The sequence below is a fragment of the Macaca nemestrina genome, chromosome 5 (assembly GCF_043159975.1).
Source record: "Macaca nemestrina isolate mMacNem1 chromosome 5, mMacNem.hap1, whole genome shotgun sequence".
In the NCBI taxonomy this organism is placed as follows: domain Eukaryota; kingdom Metazoa; phylum Chordata; class Mammalia; order Primates; family Cercopithecidae; genus Macaca; species Macaca nemestrina.
The window spans coordinates 154,132,538-154,153,439 of record NC_092129.1 but is presented as its reverse complement, the minus strand read 5'-3'; the positions used below and the strand labels follow the sequence as shown (position 1 = coordinate 154,153,439).

Genomic DNA, 20,902 nt, shown 5'->3' with positions numbered 1-20,902 from the left:
CAACTGTGGCTGGAGGACTCCTCCATGGCCTTGCTCAACCGTCCTTAGATTGCCTGTGCTCTAGGATGTGTCAAACAAACCTCTCCTTCTGTCCAGCACTTGGGGGTCACACTGGCTTTGTGGTGTGCCACCTTTTCCAGGGATTTCTGGCTTGCTTCACATATTCCCTTACAGGTGTGTCCCCTCATAAAATGCCACAGACTTGAAGCTCATCTTGGCATCTGCTTCTTGAAGGACTTAGACTAAAAATTATTTCCATCTGCACATCAATAACTCTTACTTATTTCAACTTGTAAAATCCTTCTCTTTGTCCAACTTTTGCCACCCCCATAGAATCTATTTTACTTGTGTTTGTAGTATCTCTTTGAGTTAACGGATATTTGTTCTATTAAGCTATTAAATTTTGAGGTAGTTTGTGACACAGCAATTGATAACTATTAAGGCTTTCTTTTTTTTTCTTGAGATGGAGTCTCACTCTGTCGCTCAGGCTGGAGTTCAGTGGGTCAATCTCGGCTCACTGCAAGCTCTGCCTCCTGGGTTCACGCCATCCTCCTGCCTCCTGAGTAGCTGGGACTACAGGCGCCTGCCACCACGCCCGGCTAATTTTTTGTATTTTTAGTAGAGACAGAGTTTCACCATGTTAGCCAGGATTGTCTCGATCTCCTGACCTAGTGATCCGCCCATCTTGGCCTCCCAAAGTGCTGGGATTACAGGCATGAGCCACCGCTCCTGGCCAAGGCTTTCTTAAGTTTCCATTATTCCATGGATATTATCTACACATCTTTTAATACCTTGCATTTTAATAACAGCCATATTTGCCGTTTCCAACCCTTTCCTCCTATTCTTTTTTGAACATTTTTATTTTGTCTTTCTCTGTCCTTCCTTCCTTCTTTCCTCCTTTCCTCCCTCAGAGCTTTCTCCCTCCATTTTTTTCATAAAACCTAAGTGTTTAGGCTAAAAGGAAGCATCACTTGAACCTAATGCTAAAAGTATAATGCCATAATTTATAATATAAAAGTAAAGAAAAGGAAGTTATTAATTGAATATGAAGAAAATGTCTAGGGTGATTCTGCAGCCAAGACAGTGGCTTTTAATATTTAATCTCCTACTTCAACTGAATGTTTTCAGGACACGCGAGCAACATGAGCTCTTTCCCATTCTTGGTACAAGCACTTGAGAAATCAAATTAGCCTTATCTAGTCTGATTAATGTCCATACATCATATAATCCCACCGTCTGCCTCCTGATCATACACTCTGGGGATATTCTTGGCTATGTGTCCAGGAGACGTGTAAAATGGAATGTCTTATAAAACTACAATAATCCAGACTGTGTGACAGTGAGAGACACAGAGATCAATGAACAGAAGTGAGAATCTAGAAAGACATTCTTACATTTTTTTGTCAATTGATCGTCAATAAAGTTGCATAGGTAATACGAAGTGACACCACCACATAAAATATAAGCTCGTCTAAAACACCAAAAGTAACGGCAACAAAAGCCAAAATTGACAAATGGGATCTAATTAAACTAAAGAGCTTCTGCACAGCAAAAGAAACTACCATCAGAGTGAACAGGCAACCTACAGAATGGGAGAAAATTTTTGCAATCTACTCATCTGACAAAGGGCTAATATCCAGAACCTACAAAGAAGTCAAACAAATTTACAAGAAAAAAACAACCCCATCAAAAAAAGGCTGGGCAAAGGATATGAACAGACACTTCTCAAAAGAAGACATTCATACAGCCAACAGACACATGAAAAAATGCTCATCATCACTAGCCATTAGAGAAACGCAAATCAAAACCACAATGAGATACCATCTCACACCAATTAGAATGGCGATCATTAAAAAGTCAGCTCGCTTTCTCTCTCTCCCTCTCCCTCTCTCTCTTTTCCCTCATTCTTCCAACTTATACTGTATAAATTTTCAAATGTGCAAATAAGCTGAAAGAATGGTGCAGTAAAATTCAAGTTACCACTCTGCCATATTTGGTTAATATCTCTTCATATACATAAAAGCAGAGTGTGAAGTGATGGATCACAGAGACCCAGAAGGGTAAGGGTGGTTGGCATTGGGTGTATAACAGAGGGATTTCTTGGTGAGTACAATGTGCTTGTCTCCAGTGCTGGATGCTCTGAAGGCCCTGACTTTACCACGACCTATATAGCAATATAGCAAAATTGCGCTTGTGCCCCATGAATATATATGAATTAAAAAAATAAAAAATAACATAACATGTCTCTTTATAGATACATGTAGACATGTTTGTATAGCATGTGTGTGAATGTGTGTGTGTGTCTGTGTAGAGAGCAGCACAAGTTAAGAGATTAAGATTTTGTGACTGAACCATTCCAAAGTAACTTAAACATAAAACATACATGGATAAATGTGTCTGTGACAACAAACCTGAATACAAACATGAAAGAATATATCTATAAACACATCTCTGGATAGATAGCTTATGAACGAATTCCCTACCCCAGCTCCCTTACTGGTTACCCTGTGAACACAGGCAGGCAGGGATCAGTACCCAACTAGGTTCCCTCATCCTTCTCTTGCTTCCAGGCAGGTCCTGCATCCACTCCTGCTGCACAGGGGGCTCCCATCCCTGCCTTGGTCTGTTTCACAGGTGCTCCCCTAACTCTCTCTGTCACCACTGCTTTATCTGGATGGAGCTGAGGCTGCCCTGACCAAGAACAGCACCACCCACCTGTGCCCCCAAGACCAGGATGTTAGGAGGAACCACGCAACAGGGTTAGGAACTCTCCCACTTCCCCAATCAGTCTGAACTGATGGCAGGAGATACTGATGCTTGCTTTACTCATCCTCATTCCCAGCTCATTTATTCTGCATTAATTCAGTTCAATCTCCCCAGCAGTCACTTCACCCCAGAAGCTGACTGACCTCTAATCTTTGTAATCAGGAAACCACAAAGCACTCTCTGTCACCTCCCTGATATCACCCTTCAGCTCTACGTCATCACATGTGAGCTCCAACTCTGCAGGGCAGGTGTCCCCCACAGGGTCAGCCCCTGAACATTGGCCCCAGATGTTCCCCCCATCCCTTCCCAGCCCTTTCAGTGTTGCTGTGAATCTGTCCCTCAATGAGAACTGGTGTGGAGGTGTGGGGGAGGAGGGGAGATTTCTTTGTGCTGTGTCAAGGCATCGAGACAGACCTCTCCTTCTCTCCTGAACCTCACACTCTATCCCTTCCCAGTCACTTGAAATAAAATGCAGACCGGAAATGTGTATTTAAGAGCTAAATATCTATAGTATAAAATATGAAGACAGAATAGAATGGGGTAATGCAGGAGAGTGTGACAGAGATGACAGGACCTCAAGGTGCCAGAAAAGCTGGTCCTGGGCTCCCCACAAGGAGCCATAAGCAGGACACTCACTCATAAAAGTCACATATAATAATACAATTACTGCATATGAAATATATCAAATATAATAAAAAACAAAAATAATACGGCACAGCTGCAAACACCTCATATATATTAACCCTTTTCATTCATCCAACCACAAGAAATAAATGCTCATAGTTTCCCCATGTCATGGATGAGGAAACTGAGGCACCAAGAGAGAACGTGCTGGTGAGACATAGGCAAGGAGATGAATGCAGACCGCCTGGCTGCAGAGTCTAGCTGCCCTCAGTGGAGCCAGCGGACCTAGGAGCTGACACCAGAGACTGAGATCTCAGCTGTGCACTGCCCTGGTGGTCTCCTGTCCCAACCACGTGTTGTTCCGGGCCTTGTAGGCTCATCAGCTCTGGAGAAAAGAAAGAAACAGTAAATGTTCCACTGGGTGCAGAGCACTGCTTTTTATTCCCTGAGGACTTCTCCCTCCTCAGTCACTCCAAAATCAGATGCACCCTTTCTCTGAGGGAAGATGATGTCCCCACTTTTTTCTCCCTCCCATGACACTTTTCCCAGCCCCTGCCAGTCCCCTCCCGTGACTCCATCAGCATCAGCACCTGCCCTGTGCCCAGCACCCACCCCGGCAATGAGTGAAAGGACCCCAGGACTCAGGAACAAGACCCAGGAGGAAACTCAGTGCCCTTTCCTCCTCCTCTCACACCTGACCAGCCCTGACACAGTGGGAGGCCTCCCCAAGAGAGGCCCTGGCCGTGTCTCCATGTCCTCCAGTCCTGGGCTGGGTCACACACACAGTCCTTCTACCCCTCAGACCCCAGGACCTCCTCATCTGCGGAGGCACCTGCACACTAGGGCAGACCCTGCACACTGTGGGTTCTGCCCTCCACCTGCAGCTCAGCGTTCCTCCCCTCCCAGCTCTGAGCACACAGCTCCTAACTGGAGATCCCATCAGGAAGCCCTGGGGCTCACAGGCCCAGCATGGAAATATGTGGCTGCCATGGAGTCTGCACCTGACCTGATGCTGGTGATTCCCTTGCTCAAGGAGGCCCAGTCTCCTCTCCCCATAACCTACATGTGGGCTATGCTTGCTCCTGACTGTCCACTCACCCTTGGAAATGCAGTTCCACCCCAGGGCTGCTGCTTAGTGGGGTTGCAAGCCCTTCCTTTCCGGTTCCTAACAGGGCTTCCACCCAGGCCACTGCCATTGCTGCCCACAGGGGATCTTCTCCTTCTCCTTGTGCAGTAGGGGGTTTCTTCAGACCCCTCAGCCTGAGGCTGCCTCTATGCACCCTCTGCATCTGGGGACTGTCACTGCCACAGGCACCATCTCCCACATGGATCCTCTGAGAAAGGAAGCTCTAAACTTGTGTTCCTGTCCCATTCAACGTCCCTTACAACATCAGTATTGGAGGACATCCTATTAAGATTATCCAGCTGAAATTATGTTGATGGACATCAACATTTAAAGCAGGAATTTTGAGAAATTAACATGTGATTTTCATGCCCTTTTTCTGGCCATTGTCCCAGTGAAACCATTCCTGCCTACAGGGAACCAGAACTGACAATCCCTCTACAGGAGATGCCACAGGTGAGAGCAGGAGCGACCACAGACCTGCACTGCCCATGCTGTAGGCGCCCCCTGGACAGGGCCCTCTTGCTGCAGGGCAGGGGATGAACCGTCCCATCTGCCCAGGCCTGAGGCGCCAACTGACAGTGCCGTTAGGTTCAAGGATGAGTCACCACCACCTCCCTGACCAGACACACGGAAGTGCGGAAATGGCAGAAACACTTAGGTCTCCGGGACACCCCAGACTCTCACTGTGCCCTGCACTGTCTCTGTCTTTGCAGAAACTGAAAACTTTCTGCTGCTCTTTTCCTCTCCCCTCAAACAACCTGGCTGTGGGGGAAATGATTCTGACTGTCTCTTATTTTAAACTTACCAGGCCATGACTATGTTAAGAAGAAAAAATTGGCTCAAAGAGGGCAAGGTGAGGCCACAGAGCGCAGAACAAAGCCCAAAAAACAGCCCCCTGGGGACTATGACCCTCGGGGGCTGGAAAATGTAACACCTGGACATAAGATGAAAACAGGGACCACAGCTGCCCTGACAGAGAGCTGGTCCCCATTCCCCAAATAGCCCAGGGACATCTGCTTATCACCTTGTCCATATTATCTGCAAGAAACACAGGGACACAGGGGCCATATGGTGGGAACCTGGAAAAAGCACAGCCTCGAGGGACCCAGAAGACATGACACCCCTGAGACAGCTCCCAGATGAGATATATGGGGATCTGCAAAGTGGACAGAGGATGGCCGTGTGCACTCAGGACCCTCCCTGGTACAAGGGGACCTCAAAGGGACTGTACACACAGGGGCCCTCAGTCTGGGCCTCGAGGGTCTTTTTCTTGGTGTCCTCCTGATGGCTGGAGAAACACGGGAGGGGGATGCAGAGAGGAAGGGACTAGAGGCACCACCTCTCCTTGGATTCCTCTCCAGTTTCTAGCCCTCCCCAGATCACAGCTGCTCCCTCTGAGATAGTGATCATCCAGGCCCTCAGCAATCAGCACGCAATTCCCAACTCACCCACCTGGATGTGCCCTGGTCAGCCTGAGAGACAGAGACCGGGATGGGGACAGAGCAGGCTCCATGGCCCTCCCTGCAGCCCACTCCTCATCTGGAGCAGGAGGAGGCCACAGCTGGACGTTTGAGGGCCTTGGCCCAGCCCTGGCTTGGACAGGACTTAAGGGTATAAAAAATAACCTACATGTGATGGTTCATTTTCAATTCTACGTGCCTTAGTATAGGTTTAAGCAGCCCACATGGTCATAAAGAGATAAAGAAGCAAAATGTACTCAGCCACCACCCCCTCTCCTTCTTGCTTTCCCTTTCATACACTGGCCAGGAACCTATCGGTTGGGGACCCCTCAATGAACCCCTCCCCACCTCACCAAAAATTTAGTTTAGGCTAGCTTGCAACATAGATAATTATACCCTTTCTTATCAACTAAGTGCAGCTATTAGGGCCATAAGTCAAATGTTTAAACAGTCCTGAGACAATAGCAAAGCATTATGGGCTGCACCAAAATGCAGCAAAAAGACACTAAGGAACATACTTGAAATCTTAATCAAACTACCAATAGGTGACATCTGGGAAGATCATAAGCCCTTGGTACTCAGCTAATGAGGAAATGGGGGAGGGACTTGAGCACTAGCGAATACATTGTTGAAATTGTTCAAACCGTCCCTGGTGTGTCTGCATTCCAGACACCCGATATTGCAAAACCATCACTCACAGTCTCACTTTTGCTCTTCTCCGGGTCTCTGAGTCCATTCTTTGGGTTTGGATGGGTGTGTTTGTTTCTCATAGTCTAGTAGCCTGTATGGGGATCTCTGTGATTGTGTGAAGTGAGTGAGACTTTGCCTGAAAGGGGAAACACGTACCAGTTGATTCATGTGGCCCATTCTATCTGGATGTCCCGGCTCCTCACAGAAACCATAGACAAACTTGAAACTGTTATTCAGGACACAATGAAAGTGACACGGGAGTGTAGAGGGGTGGAAAGCAGGCACCATGGCAAGCAGGCAACCTCGTGTGTCTTGTGGGAGACACTGAAAGTACTGTGGGTGTCGCATCACCATTAGAGAGCTGACGGATGTGGGGTGGTGTTGGGGCTGTCTATTGTATCTACATAATCCAGCAAACTGTCCCTGAGGGAGCCTGGTGAGGCCTAAACAATGAAAGAAATTACTCTAGGTATGGCCAAGTAGGAGTTATAATTGCAGTTTTTGTGTTGTCTGGATATCACTGGTAGAGCAGATCAATAAATCCTTAGGCACACAGCGTGCAGCTGTGGATTTGGGAGTGCATTCATTTCCTCTCCAATTAGAAAGGGGATATGGAGTGATTCATATTCATGTGGGGTACACAACACATTTATTTATCATTTGCCTCAGGACTATTGTAACTCCTCTGCCCTCTATAGTATATAGTCTTAAGACTACAGTAGACATACTGGATATCCTATAGGATATTCAATCAGCTCATTTCATTGACAATTTCACGTTGACTGGGGTGGATGAACAGCAGGTAGGAAGTTGGCATTCCTGATCCACATGCTAGGCGGTGCTCCTAGCCCATTATCTCCCTGAAGGACCCACTTGGCAGGGAAAGTTTCAGTGTTTCCATGGCTGTGGGTTCCACTAATCCTATCACCAACTGCACCACCCAGGGGCTGCCAGCCACAAGGAATGCTGGACAGGTCTTCTATAGGCACAGCTCAGTGCCAGCCTGGAGGAAGCACTCTGAGGGGTGGGTGCCATCTTTCAGAACATGGTACATTGTTTGAATCAGAGACGTCTCTGTGGTGCTGTGTTCTCAGTGGAAGAACATGTGGGTCCAGAAATCAAAAGGTGGAAGCAGGTTTGGCTCCATGTCCAATCTCTTTGATTCACCCACTAGGGTATTTTGCATGTTTTATCTCCAACACTTGGCTGTGCAGGTTAGGAGGTCCTGGTTTCCAAAGGAGGGTACCCTTAAAAGGAGACAAAAGAGAGCCTGTTGAACTACACATTACTTTAGTCACCGCAGAAGTTTGGACAATGTGTGCCCAGAAACCACCTGGTGAGAAGAGGAGTCTCCTCCTCTCCAGGCCCAGGTAATAGATCTTCATCTTCAGGAACAGGCATGGCTACTTTCACACAGGAGGGCAAAAGCATGTGTGGAAACCAGAGATCCACCTGGGGGCCTTCTGGTTTCCCTTACCTCATTGTAAGTGTGAGCAGAATCATCTAGCAATTCAGCCTGACAGGATTTGATTTCCAAGGGCACAGACCCGTCAGGGCAGCAGGTTTGAGTCACACTCGTGGGTAATCCCCCAAGGCCCTGCTGCTGTGCTCTGACATCCTCAGTAGCATTGGTACTGACCTTCTGCTTCCCATGGGCTGCAGGACTCTTCCATGGCCTTACTCAACTCTTCTTAGATTGCCTGTGGTCTAGGACATGTCCAGTGAACTCTCTCTCCTTCTGTCCATCACAGGGGGTCACACTTGCATCTTGGTCTGTTGTCTTTCCCAGGGTAATCTGCCTCCCTTGCAATATCGTCTGACAGGTGCGTCCCCTAATAAAATGCTGTAACTTTAATCCCATGGTGGCACTTGCTTTTTGGAGGATTTGGACTACAAAATCATTTTCATCTGCACACCGGTGACCTCTTACTTATTCCTATTTGCAAAATCCTTTTGTTTATTCAACTTCTTCTACTTGCATTGGCTCCATTTTGCTGGTATTTGTATTATGGTTTTGAATTCGTCAATGTTTGTTGCTTTAATCGCTAAATTTGGGGGTAGTTTGTTACACAGCAATGGATAAACAAATGAAGCCCTCTTACATTTCCATTATTCTTTACAGGTTCACTACATCTGTTTTATTTCCTCCCATTTTCATAATATTGGCCATACATAGGGTTTCTAGTTTCTCACGTCTATTCTTTTCTTTATTTTAGTTTCTTTTATTTTTTGTTCCTTCCGTTTCTCCTTCCTTCTGTCCCTCCTTCCCTCTCTTTCTTCTATATTTCCATTCAACCTCTCGCCCTCCTCCTTTTCATTCTGCTTTCCTTCCCCTTCCCCTTCCTTCTTTTCTTCTTTCACTCCTTCCTCCATTCCTCCTTCTTTCCCTCCCTTACTCCATTTTTTCCTTTTTATTATGAAATTTTCCTAACATATAAAGTAACCCTATGTGTTTGGGCTATAAGTAAGCATTTTCTGGATCTATATGTCAAAAGTATAATTCCATGGTATATGAGAAACAAGTAAACAGCAGGAAGTTATTAACAGAATCTAAACAAAAATGCCTGCAATAATTCTGCAGCCAAGACAGTGGCTTTCAATTCAATTCCTTCAACTCAGTGTTTTTAGAACACATCATCAACATCAAGTATTACACATTTAATTCAAAAGTTTAAGCCAGGTGTGGTGGTTCACGCCTGTAATCCCAGCACTTTGGGAAGCGGAGGCGGGTGGACCACCTGCAGTCAGGAGTTCAAGACCAGTCTGGCTAACATGGTGAAACCCCATTGTTGCAGTCAGTTACTACGGGATATAATGAAGGGGATGAACACAGAAATAAAGACAAAGACAAAAAGATCTGTTTTGAAAGAAGGGGGGGCTTCTTGCTACTAGTGATTCCTTCTGGTGGCAAATGCAGTTTGTCAGTTTGCCAGCATCCTGTTTTCATGAGAACAGTTTGTTGTTTGCTCATACAGCCTCCAGTGGTATAGTGAGTTGATCACGACCCTCATTCTTAACAACAACTACTTACATTGGAAGAAAACGACAGAGAATTTTAAGGAGCCATGTGACAGAGAGGACCAGCGTGCCATGAAAATGGCGTTGGCTACAAATAGGCCATTTGATCCTTGGTCACTGGCATCTCTCTAGATTTTGGAAGTATACAATCTTCAATCTCATATGCAAGGTAATTCCATCTTGCAAAGGGTTTGGTGTTACATTTTACCACACATACAACTGAGTTAAACTTTTACAGAATTGGAAATGCACATCATTGATCAAAATAAATGAAACAAGAAAAGAGTAGAAAGGAATAACCAGTGATGGAATAGCAATATGAATAGAAAACGCAATAGGACTGCTAAAACAAACAAACAAACAACAAAACCACCTCAGAAGCACCTGATAGCAGTGCTATTTAGAATCATAGTGGTGTCCCAATCACTTCTATCACATATCATTCAACACCACAACAAAAGATGTTAAGTGTATTATAGAATGCTGATAGAATAGCCAGTTATCGAAAAACCTTGTTTCTCAATTTGAACTAACAATTTCATGATACTGCATCAAACCAGTTATTGGCATCAGGCTAAGCTAGATGTGTTAACTGAAGTATGAGATTCACATCTTTGTAAATGAAAAGAAATCTGATTAGGCAATATTTTTCTAAGTGAAAGCAAGTTAATTAGAGAAGTAAAGAAACAAAGGACGGCTACTCCAGAGACAGAGCAGTGCTTCTTTTTTTAAGTGTAGGCAAATGTTTTTTGAAGATGTATTTCAATAAGAAAATTGGCGCTTGGGACATACTTCCACTAAATTTGAGACATTTTAGACAAAACAAAGACTTATTTTCAAGACATTATTTTTATGGCACTGAAGTCTTGGAACTATTTGATCTAGTTACTCTATGTTCTCAACTGTGTTAACTCATTGAAGAGAACATTGTTGTTATTCAAGATATTGGCAAGAAAAACTCAGAGATACTGTTGTATCTCCTTTATCTGCCTCAAGCTGTTTTCTCCTCAACACGTAAGGCTCTGTGATGTCTCAAACTTTTAATCATTAATTTAAAAAGTGAAGCTTATCACAGAATTACAAAAAAACTATTTTAAAATTCATATGGATCCAAAAAAGAGTTCATATAGCCAGGAGAATCCTAAGCAAAAATAACAAAGCTGGAGGCATGAGGCTACCCGACTTAAAAGTATACTACAAGGCACAGTAACCAAAACAGCATGGTACTGGTACAAAACAGGCACATAGACCAATGAATAGAAAACTCAGAAATAAGACCACACATCTAAAACCTTGTGATCTTCAACGAGCCTGACAAAAATAATCAATGGGCAAAGGATTCCCTATTTAATAAACGGTGCTGGGAGAACTGGCTAGCAATATGCAGAAAATTGAAGCTGGACTCCTTCCTTACACCTTACCCAAAATTAACTTATGATGGATTAAAGACTTAAATGTAAATTCCAAAACTATAAAAACCCTGGAAGAAAATCTAGGCAATACCATTCAGGACATAGGGATGGGCAAAGATTTTATGATGAAAACGCCAAAAGCAACCGCCACAAAACCAAAAATTGACAAATGGGATCTAATTAAACAAAAGAGCTTCTACAGAGCAAAAGAAACTATTATCAGAGTGAACAGACATCCTACAGAATGGGAGAAAATTTTTGCAATCTGTCCATCTGACAAAGGTCTCGTATTCAGAATCCACAAAGAACTTAAGCAAATTTACATGAGAAAAACAACTTCATTAAAAAGTGGACAATGGATCTAAACAGACACTTCTCAAAAGAAGACATACATGTGGCCAATAAACATAAGAAAAAAGCTAAACATCACTGATCAGAAGAAAAATGAAAATCAACACTACAATGAGATACCATCGCATGCCAGTCAGAATGGCAATTATTAAAAGTCAAGAAACAACAGATGCTGGTGAGGTTGCAGAGAAACAGGAAGGCTTTTACACTGTTGGTGGAAATGTAAATTGGTTCAACCATTGTGGAAGACAGTGTGGCAATTCCTCAAAGATTTAGAACCAGAAATACCATTTGACCCAGCAATCCCACTATAGGTTATATACCCAAAGGAATATAAATTATTCTATTATAAAGGTATATGCATGTGTATGTTCATTGCAGTACTATTCACAATAGCAAAGACACAGAATCAATCCAAGTGCCCACCAATGATGGACTGGATGGAGAAAATATAGTACATATACACTATGGAATGTTATGCAACCATAAAAGGGATTGAGATCAAGTCCTTTGCAGGAATATGAATGAAGCTGGAAGCCATTATCCTCAGCACACTCACACAGGAACAGAAAACCACATGTTCTCACTTATAATTGGGAACTGAGCAATGAGAACACATGGACACAGGGAGAGGAGCAGCATACACTGGGGCCTGTTGGGAGAGTGCAGTGATAGGGGGATCATTAGCAAAAATGGCTAATGCATGCCAGGGTTAACACCTAGGTGATGGGTTGATAGGTGCAGCAAACCACTATGGCACATGTTTACCTATGTAACAAACCTGCACATGTACCCTGGAACTTAAAATTAAATTAAATTAAATTAAAAGACAAGCTTAAAGCATTAAAGAAAAATAATTAGATAAAAGAAGGCTTTGTTTTACAAAATCCTGAAACAATAATTTTAATTTTGCTTTTAACGTATAGCAAGTCTTTAGTACAGCTCTCTTTCAGAGGTGCAGCTTAATTCCCTCTGTTGAGTGTGGCTTGGACTTAGTGATGCACTTCTGATAGGGCCTGGCTCTGTGTTCCCACCCAAATCTCATTGTGAATTGTCTTGTGAATTGTAATCCCCACATATTGGGGGAGGGACCTGATGGGAGGTGATTGAATCATGGGGATGGTTCCCCCAAGCTGTGGAAGTCAGTGGTTGAACCTGTTTTTCCTAATGCTCCCCTCAGCACTGCCCTCCCATAATAGGCCCCCGTGTGTGTTTTTCTCTCCCTGTGTCCATGTGTTCTCATTGCTTAGCTCACAACTATAAGTGAGAACATGCGGTGTTTGGTTTCTCGTTCCTGTGTTAGCTTGCTGAGGATACTGGCTTCCAGCTTCATCCATGTCCCGGCAAAGGACTTGATCTCATTCCTTTTTATGGCTGCATAATATTCCATGGTGTATATGTACCATATAAGGGGATTTTCCCCACTTCACTCTGCATTTCTCTCTCCTGCCACCATGCGAAGAAGGATATGTTTGCTTCCCCTTCTGCCATGATTGTAAGTTTCCTGGGGCAGCCTCCTCAGCCATGCAGAACTATGAGTCAATTGAGCTCTTTCCTTTATAAACTACCCAGTCTTAGGTATTTCTTTATAGCAGTGTGAGAACGGAATAATACAACTTCTAACTGATACAGTAATGCTGACATAACAGTTTGTGACTCTGGGTGTAGAATGTGAAACTGACTGTGGCTTCCACCTTCTCTCTCTCTGTCTCTAGGATCATGAGCTCTGGGGGAAGCCAGCTGCTGTGCCATAAGCAGCCCTGCAGGAAGGTCCTTGTGGCTAAGAACTGAGGCTGCCTGGGACCAGAAAACAAGGAACTAGGCCTTTTCCAACAGCCATGTGAGTGAGCCATGTTTCAAGTGAATCCCCAGCCCCAGTGAAGCCCTCAGACAATGCAGCCCTAGGCTGACAACTGGACTGCAACCTTGTGAGAGGCCCTGAGCCAGAAGCATTCAGGGAAACCTCTCCTGGATTCCTGACCATTAGAAACTGTGGGAGATGATGAATATTTGTTGTTTTGAGCTGCTAAGTTTTACATAATTTGTTATGCAGTAGTAAATAACTAATACATTTTCACAAGAGGATATATTATTACACGTTAATTTGCACTTGCTCTAAATTTATCATCATCATATTACTATTTTTGAGACAGGGTCTCACTCTGTCACCCAGGCTGCAGTGCAGTGGCATGATCATCATACACTGCAGTGTCAACCTCCTGGGCTCAAGGGATTCTCTGATCTCAACCTCCTGAGTAGCTGGGACAGCAGGCATGAATTAACATGCCTGGCTAATTTTCTATTTTTTATTCTTTTGTAGAGATGGGGGTTTCATCATATTGCCCAGGCTGATCTTGAACTTCTGCAGTCAAAGCTGCCTTCCTCTGCCTTCGAAAGTGCTAGGACTGCAGGCGTGAGACACCACACCTGGTCTAAATTAACTATAAGATAATAAACATGTAACTTAGTTTTAAAAGGTAAGGAGAATTTTCATGGCTGAAGAGGACGTTTTATTACCATTCACAATGATCACTTTACTACAACTCCAATTTCCAACTGTGTCCCAATAAAACACAAAAGGAAGATCCAATCTTTGCTAGGCTGATTCTATGATGGCCCCCAACAACCAGCTCCTGGTCATTCACCTTCCTCCAGTTATTCAACCAACTCTAATGTAGGTGCTCCTGTGAAGGGATTTAGCAGATATAACTAAGCGCTTCAATTAGTTGACTTTAGGGTGGGTTTATCCTGCTTGGACTGTCCTAATCAGATGAGCCCTTTAAAGGACTGGGTTTTTCCTGAGCATAGAGATTCACAGTGTGAGAGGGACTCAACATGAGGGGTTTCCTCCACCGTGGGCTTTGAAAATGAAGAGGCTGTGTGGGAAAGAACGCTGGTGGGCACCAGGAATTGAGCACAGCCTCCCTGTTCTCTACAGTGAAAGCCAGCGAAGAACAGCGACCTCAGTCTTACAGCTGCCAGAAACTGCATTCTGCCACCTCTGTATAAGCCTGAAGGGGATTCAAAATGAAAACACAGCTTTGGGAAGCCCGGAATAGACATTCTGTCCACATCATGCCCAGATTTCTGACTAAGGAACTATAAACAGATAAATGGGTGTTGTTTGGCCAGGCGTGGTAGTGCAGGCCTGTAATCCCAACATTTGAAGAGCTGACACAGAATGATCACTTGCAGCCAGGAGTTTGAGACTAGTCAGGATAATACAGTGAGACACTCGTCTCTACAGTTTTTTTTTTTAAATTACCTTGGCATGGTGGCACTTGCCTGCAGTCCTAGCTACTCTGAAGACTGAGGCAGGAGGGTCCCTTGAGCCCAGAAGCTTGAGGCTGCAGTGAGCCATGATCATGTGACTGCACTTCACCCTGGATGACAGAGGGAGACTCTGTCTCTAAAAACAAATCAATGAATACAATAAATGGGTGTGTTTAAAGCCAATGTTTGTGACAATTTGCTACACAGTCTTGTAAAATTCATACAGAGACTCAAAAGACTCGTGGAATGAATTGATGAATTGATATGCACACTAGTTACATAAAATAAAATATATTTTAACTTTTTCAGTATTTTACATTTTATAATTTTCTGTGATGCAATTTAATACACTCATATTTCATTCAGTCAGTCAAGAAAAATTCATTTAGTCCCTATGATGAACCAGGTATGCCCTCATATGCTCAAGTGCCTGACATTCTAGAAGCTTCACAAGAACAAGGTGGAGCCACTGGAGTGTTTTAGGTGGAGAAATGACACACTGTGACTCACAGCAGCAGGACCACTGTGGAGAGAACAGTCACGTACGTAGCAGGTCATGGAACCGTGCTAAATCCACAATTCAGGAGTGACAGGGTGGTGGGGATTAAGGGGAGAAGAGGGCCTGAGGGATGAGAGGGATGGAGGGAAGGGCTGGAGAAGCAGAAGTTGAGGAAAAGGAGCAGAGGGAAAGAATTCCAAAGCAGCAGAATTCTTAGGTTTAAATACATTGTTTTATAGATTTTAATACATCCATCTACAGAGCCTCGCAGGGTGACCTTTGAGGTTGGCCTTTAATGTCTTATGTGGGTCTGCCTAGAAACTAATCGTTTTTTATGTTAATCAGGTTTAAAAGTACTAAGTATTCCTAAAAAATATACACACCACTTACATGTGGATACTTCCTAAAAACAAGCAGTGCATGAGCACTAGTGAGGGGCATTGTGACTGCGTTGAACACTTGCAACTGTGAGGTGAATAAAGACTGTACTGACTTGTGGTAGCAACACACAGTACCACAGTGTGCTGCTTTGTATTGAGGAGATGTCCTGGACTCACAGGGAAACTCAAGGCTACAGAATGGTGGAAAATTTAAAATACAACAAGTGGGAGTCACAGATACATTGTCTGGGGAAGTGAAACTTAGGAGCTTTGTGAATCCTGTTGTAACGCTTTTAGACACATTTATATATCAAGGGGCCAAAGTCACATTTTTCACCAATTAGATTCCTGATCATTCAGAGGTTACCAAGACTCTGCTACTCACTGTAGTTAATAAACAAAAAGCAAACTGGTCTCTGTTCTATCTCATGCACTCAGGCACAACTTTTCCAGATTTAAAGAGAAAGAAAAAAGAAAAGAAAAAGAAGCCCTGTCTCTACACCTCCATTCCCAGGGCAAGCTCACTCTCTGGCAACAAGCTCTCTGGGGTGAGTTTTCTTCTAGAAGAGTCCACTGGGACAGGTAAGGAGTAGGAGGCAGGGAGTCCAGTTCTGGGACGGGGAGTCCGGGATGAAAAGTGAAGGGAGAGGGACGGGGCCCATGCCGAGGGTTTCTCCCTGGTTTCTCAGACAGCTCCTGTGCCAAGACTCAGGGAGACATTGCGACAGAACGCTTGGCACAGGAGTAGCGGGTCAGGGAGACGTCCCAGGGCCCCAGGCGTGGCTCTCAGGGTCTCAGGCCCCACAGGCAGTGTATGGATTGGGGAGGCCCCGTGTTGAGGATTCCCCATCTCCGCAGAGTTTCTCTCCGTCTCCCAACCTGTGTCGGGTCCTTCTTCGTGGATTCTCACCGGGCGACTCCAGTTCTCACTCCCATTAGGTAACAGGTTTTTAGAGAAGCCAGAGTCGCCGCGGTCCCGGTTCTAAAGTCCTCGCTCACCCACTCGGACTCAGATTCTCCCCAGACGCCAAGGATGGTGGTCATGGCGCCCCGAACCCTCCTACTGCTGCTCTCGGGGGCTCTGGCCCTGACAGACACCCGGGCGGGTGAGTGCGGGGTCGGGAGATGGCCTCTGCGGGGAGGGCCAGGGGCCCGCCCGACGGTGGTGCAGGACCCGGGGAGCCGCGCGGGGAGGAGGGTCGGGCGGGTCTCAGCCCCTCCTCGCCCCCAGGCTCCCACTCCATGAGGTACTTCAGCGGTGCCGTGTCCCGGCCAGGCCGCGTAGAGCCCCGCTTCATCGCGGTGGGCCACGTGGACGACACGCAGTTCTTGCGGCTCGATAGCGACGCTGCGAGTCCGAGCATGGAGCCGCGGGCGCCGTGGGTGGAGCAGGAGGGGCCAGAGTATTGGGAAGAGGAGACACGGATCGCCAAGGCCCACGCACAGACTGACAGAGTGAACCTGCGGACCCTGCGCAGCTACTACAACCAGAGCCAGGCCGGTGAGTGACCCCGGCCGGGGGCGCAGATCACGACCCCCCACCTCCATGCCCTACGGACGACCGGGGTACTCCCGAGTCTCCAGGTCTGAGATCCACCCCGAGGCCGCGGGACTCGCCCAGACCCTCTACCTGGGAGAAGCCCACGCGCCTTTACCAAAATCCCTGCGGCTTGGTCCGGGAGGGGGCGAGGTTCGGTGGGCGGGGCTGACCGAGGGGGCGGGGCTGACCGAGGGGGCGGGGCCAGGGTCTCACACCCTCCAGTGGATGATTGGTTGCGACCTGGGGCCCGACGGGCGCCTCCTCTGCAGGTGTGAACAGTTCGCCTACGATGGCAAGGATTACCTCGCCCTGAACGAGGACTTGTGCTCCTGAACCGCAGTGGACACTGTGGCTCAGATCTCCAAGCGCAAGTGTGAGGCGGCCAAAGCGACTGAACGAAGGAGAGCCTACCTGGAGGGCACGTGAGTGGAGTGGCTCCACAGATACCTGGAGAATGGGAAGGAGATGCTGCAGCGTGCGGGTACCAGGGGCCATGGGGCACCTCCCCGATTTCCTGTAGACCTCCCAGGCTGGCCTAGCACAAGGAGAGGAGGAAAATGGGACCAACACTAGAATACGCCCTCCCTCTGGTCCTAAGGGAGAGGAATCCTCCTGGGTTTCCAGATCCTGTACCAGAGAGTGACTCTGAGGGCCCGCCCTGCTCTCTGGGACAATTAAGGGATGAAGTCTCTGAGGGAGTGGAGGGGAAGACAATCCCTGGAATACTGATCAGGAGTTCCCTTTGACCCCACAGCAGTCTTAGGCACCAGGACTTTTCCCCTCAGGCCTTGCTCTCTGCCTCACACTCAATGTGTGTGGGGGTCTGACTCCAGCTCCTCTGAGTCCTTTGGCCTTCACTCAGGTCAGAATCGGAAGTCCCTGGTCCCCCGCTGAGAGATTAGAACTTTCCAAGGATTAGGAGATTATCCCAGGTGCCCGTGTCCAGGCTGGTGTCTGAGTTACGTGCTCCCTCCCCCCACCCCATCCCGCCAGGTATCTGGTTCATTCTTAGGACGGTCACATACTGGTGCTGCTGGAGTGTCCCACGAGAGATGCAAAGTGCCTGAGTTTTTGGACTTTTCCTTTCAGATCCCCCCAATTCACACGTGACCCACCATCCTGTCTTTGACTATGATGCCACCGTGAGGTGCTGAGCCCTGGGCTTCTACCCTGTGGAGATCAGACTGACCTGGCAGCGGGAGAGTGAGGACCAGACCCACGACGTGGAGCTCGTGGGGACCAGGCCTGCAGGGGATGGAACCTTCCAGAAGTGGTCATCTGTGGTGGTGCCTTCTGGAGAGGAGCAGAGATTCACGTGCTAGGTGCAGCACTAGGGGCTGCCTGAGCCCCTCATGCTCAGATGGAGTAAGGAGGGAGATGGAGGTGTCGTGTCTCTTAGGGAAAGCAGGAGCCCCTCTGGAGACCTTTAACAGGGTCAGTGGTGGGGCCTGGGGTCAGAGACCCTCACCTTCCCCTCCTTTCCCAGAGCAGTCTTTCCATTCCACTATCCTCATCATGGGCATCATTGCTGGACTGGTTGTCTTTGCAGCTGTTGTCACTGAAGCTGTGGTCACTTTTGTGCTGTGGAGGAAGAAGAGCTCTGAGTTTTTTTGTCCCACTGAGGGTTCCAAGCCCCAGGTAGAAATGCCCTGCCTGGTTACTGGGAAGCACCATCTACACTCATGGGCCGACCCAGCCTACGCCCTGTGTGCCAGCACTTACTCTTTTGTAAAGCACATGTGACAAAGAAGCACAGATTTATCACCTTGATGATTGTAGTGATGGGGACCTGATCCCAGTAATCACAGGTCAGGGGAAGGTCCCTGGCTAAGGACAGACCTTAGAAAGGCAGTTAGTCCAGGACCCACATCTGCTTTCCTTGTTTTCCCTTATCCTGCCCTGGGTCTGCAGTCACACATTTCTGGAAACTTCTCTGGGGTCCAAGACTAGGAGTTTCCTCTAGGGTCTCATGGTGCTGCCACCTTTCTGACCTCTCAAAGGACATTTTCTTCTCACAGATAGAAAAGGAGGGAGCTACTCTTGTGCTGATTTGTTGCAGAGGAGGAGACTAGATGGGGCTGTGCACAGTGGGTGCTCAGGCCACCATGAACTTTATGTGGTCACTGCTCAGCTGGGTCATCTTTGCTGCTCCATTGTCTTTGGCCCTTCAGTAGAACATTGTCCCAGCAGGACCTGTGATCACAGGTGTTAGGCAGGAATCTAGACCCAACATGGCGGCGTTACCCGGCGTAGCAGGCCTTTTGTTAAAGACTCCCTTCACCCTTGTACACACCCGCAGACTTACATGCGTCAGAGTTCTGGCTAGGCAACCACACTCCCCCATGACCCGCAGCTCACCTGCATTCCACAAGATCGTAAACAGCAGTTTCGGTTGACAGTTTCCAAAGACCCCTTCCTCATGACCCTTACTCAACTCCTGCCCTAGTAGTTTCAAGATCCCCCAGGCCCTGTTTGCACTACCAGCTTCCCTACCTCTTGGGCTATAAAAAGCCCCTCAGCGCTAATTCCTCGGCCCGCACCTTTGGACCGAGAAACCTCGCCTGCGAGTCCTAATAAAGGCTATTCTCACTGCCATTTGCCTTGTGTCTTCGTTCCTGGTTTGGCTCCAGCCTCAGTTTACCTTTACAACAGGGACTTGGATATCACCCAGGGTGGCCCCTACACATAGAAGTTCCTGTGTTATCAGAAGAAAAATTTTCAGACCCATATACCTCTTCTCCTCCTTCCAGGTCTCTTTCAATTGTATTTCCATCTTTTCCCCAACCTTCCTCTTCCTTTTTTTTTTTTTTTTTCAGACTGAGTCTCACTCAGGCTGGAGTGCAGTGGCACCATCTCGGCTCACTGCAACCTCCACCTCCCGGGTTCAAGTGATTCTCCTGTCTCAGTCTACCTAGTAATTGGGACTACAGATACGTGCCACAACGCCCAGCTTATTTTTTGTATTTTTAGTAGAGATGGAATTTCACCATATTAGACAGGATGGTCTTGATCTCCTGACCTTGTGATCCGCCCACCTCTGCCTCCCAGAGTGCTGGGATTACAGGCATGAGCCACCAAGCCTGGCCTCCCCAACATTCTTAAAGGAAGCAGATTCTGAAACTTCCAGAGGAGAGGTGCCAGAGTTTTTCATCATAGGTTATTTTCTGTTGGAACTCCTCTTCTGCTCTCTCTCCTACTCTTCTTCCTGCCCTGAATTGTAGTAATCCTAGCACTGGCTCCAATCCAAACTCATGGATTTGTAAAGCAGAGTCTAATTTAGATTCACATGTGGTTGGATAATTGGACCCATAAGCCTAGGGTTATCTTTCCTGAAGAGAAATGTATGTTTATGTGCTGCAGTGTACAGGAGGGTTGGTGTGGGAGGAGGGAAGGAGGGAGGACACAAAAGTAGCCCTGGCAAGAAAAGCACTGGTGCATTTATGTCCACATGAGATAATATTGTTCTGAAGCTGCTACAAAATGACATTTGACCTGAGGTTACATTAATAAAGGTATTGCCTTTAGAATAGGGAGGTGCTCCACAGTGATCATCCATTCAACAGACATTTGTTGTCTGCTACGGATATGACTGCTTTTGCATTTAGAAAACATCATTAAAGTAAAAACAGAAACATTTCTGGCCTTGTGGTGTATACGTTCTAGATGCAAGCTTGTCCAACTCGTGGCTCTCGGGATGCATGTGGCCCAGGACAGCTTTAGAATGTGACGACTTTTTTGTTTATTTGTAGTGACAGATATCATG

At 46.6% G+C, this 20,902-nt stretch overlaps 1 pseudogene; it reads left to right on the top strand.

Annotated features, from left to right (window-relative positions):
• The first annotated feature begins 15,394 nt into the window (after positions 1–15,394).
• Positions 15,395–18,849, top strand: LOC139363078 (HLA class I histocompatibility antigen, alpha chain G-like; annotated as a pseudogene).
• Positions 18,850–20,902: the final 2,053 nt, after the last annotated feature.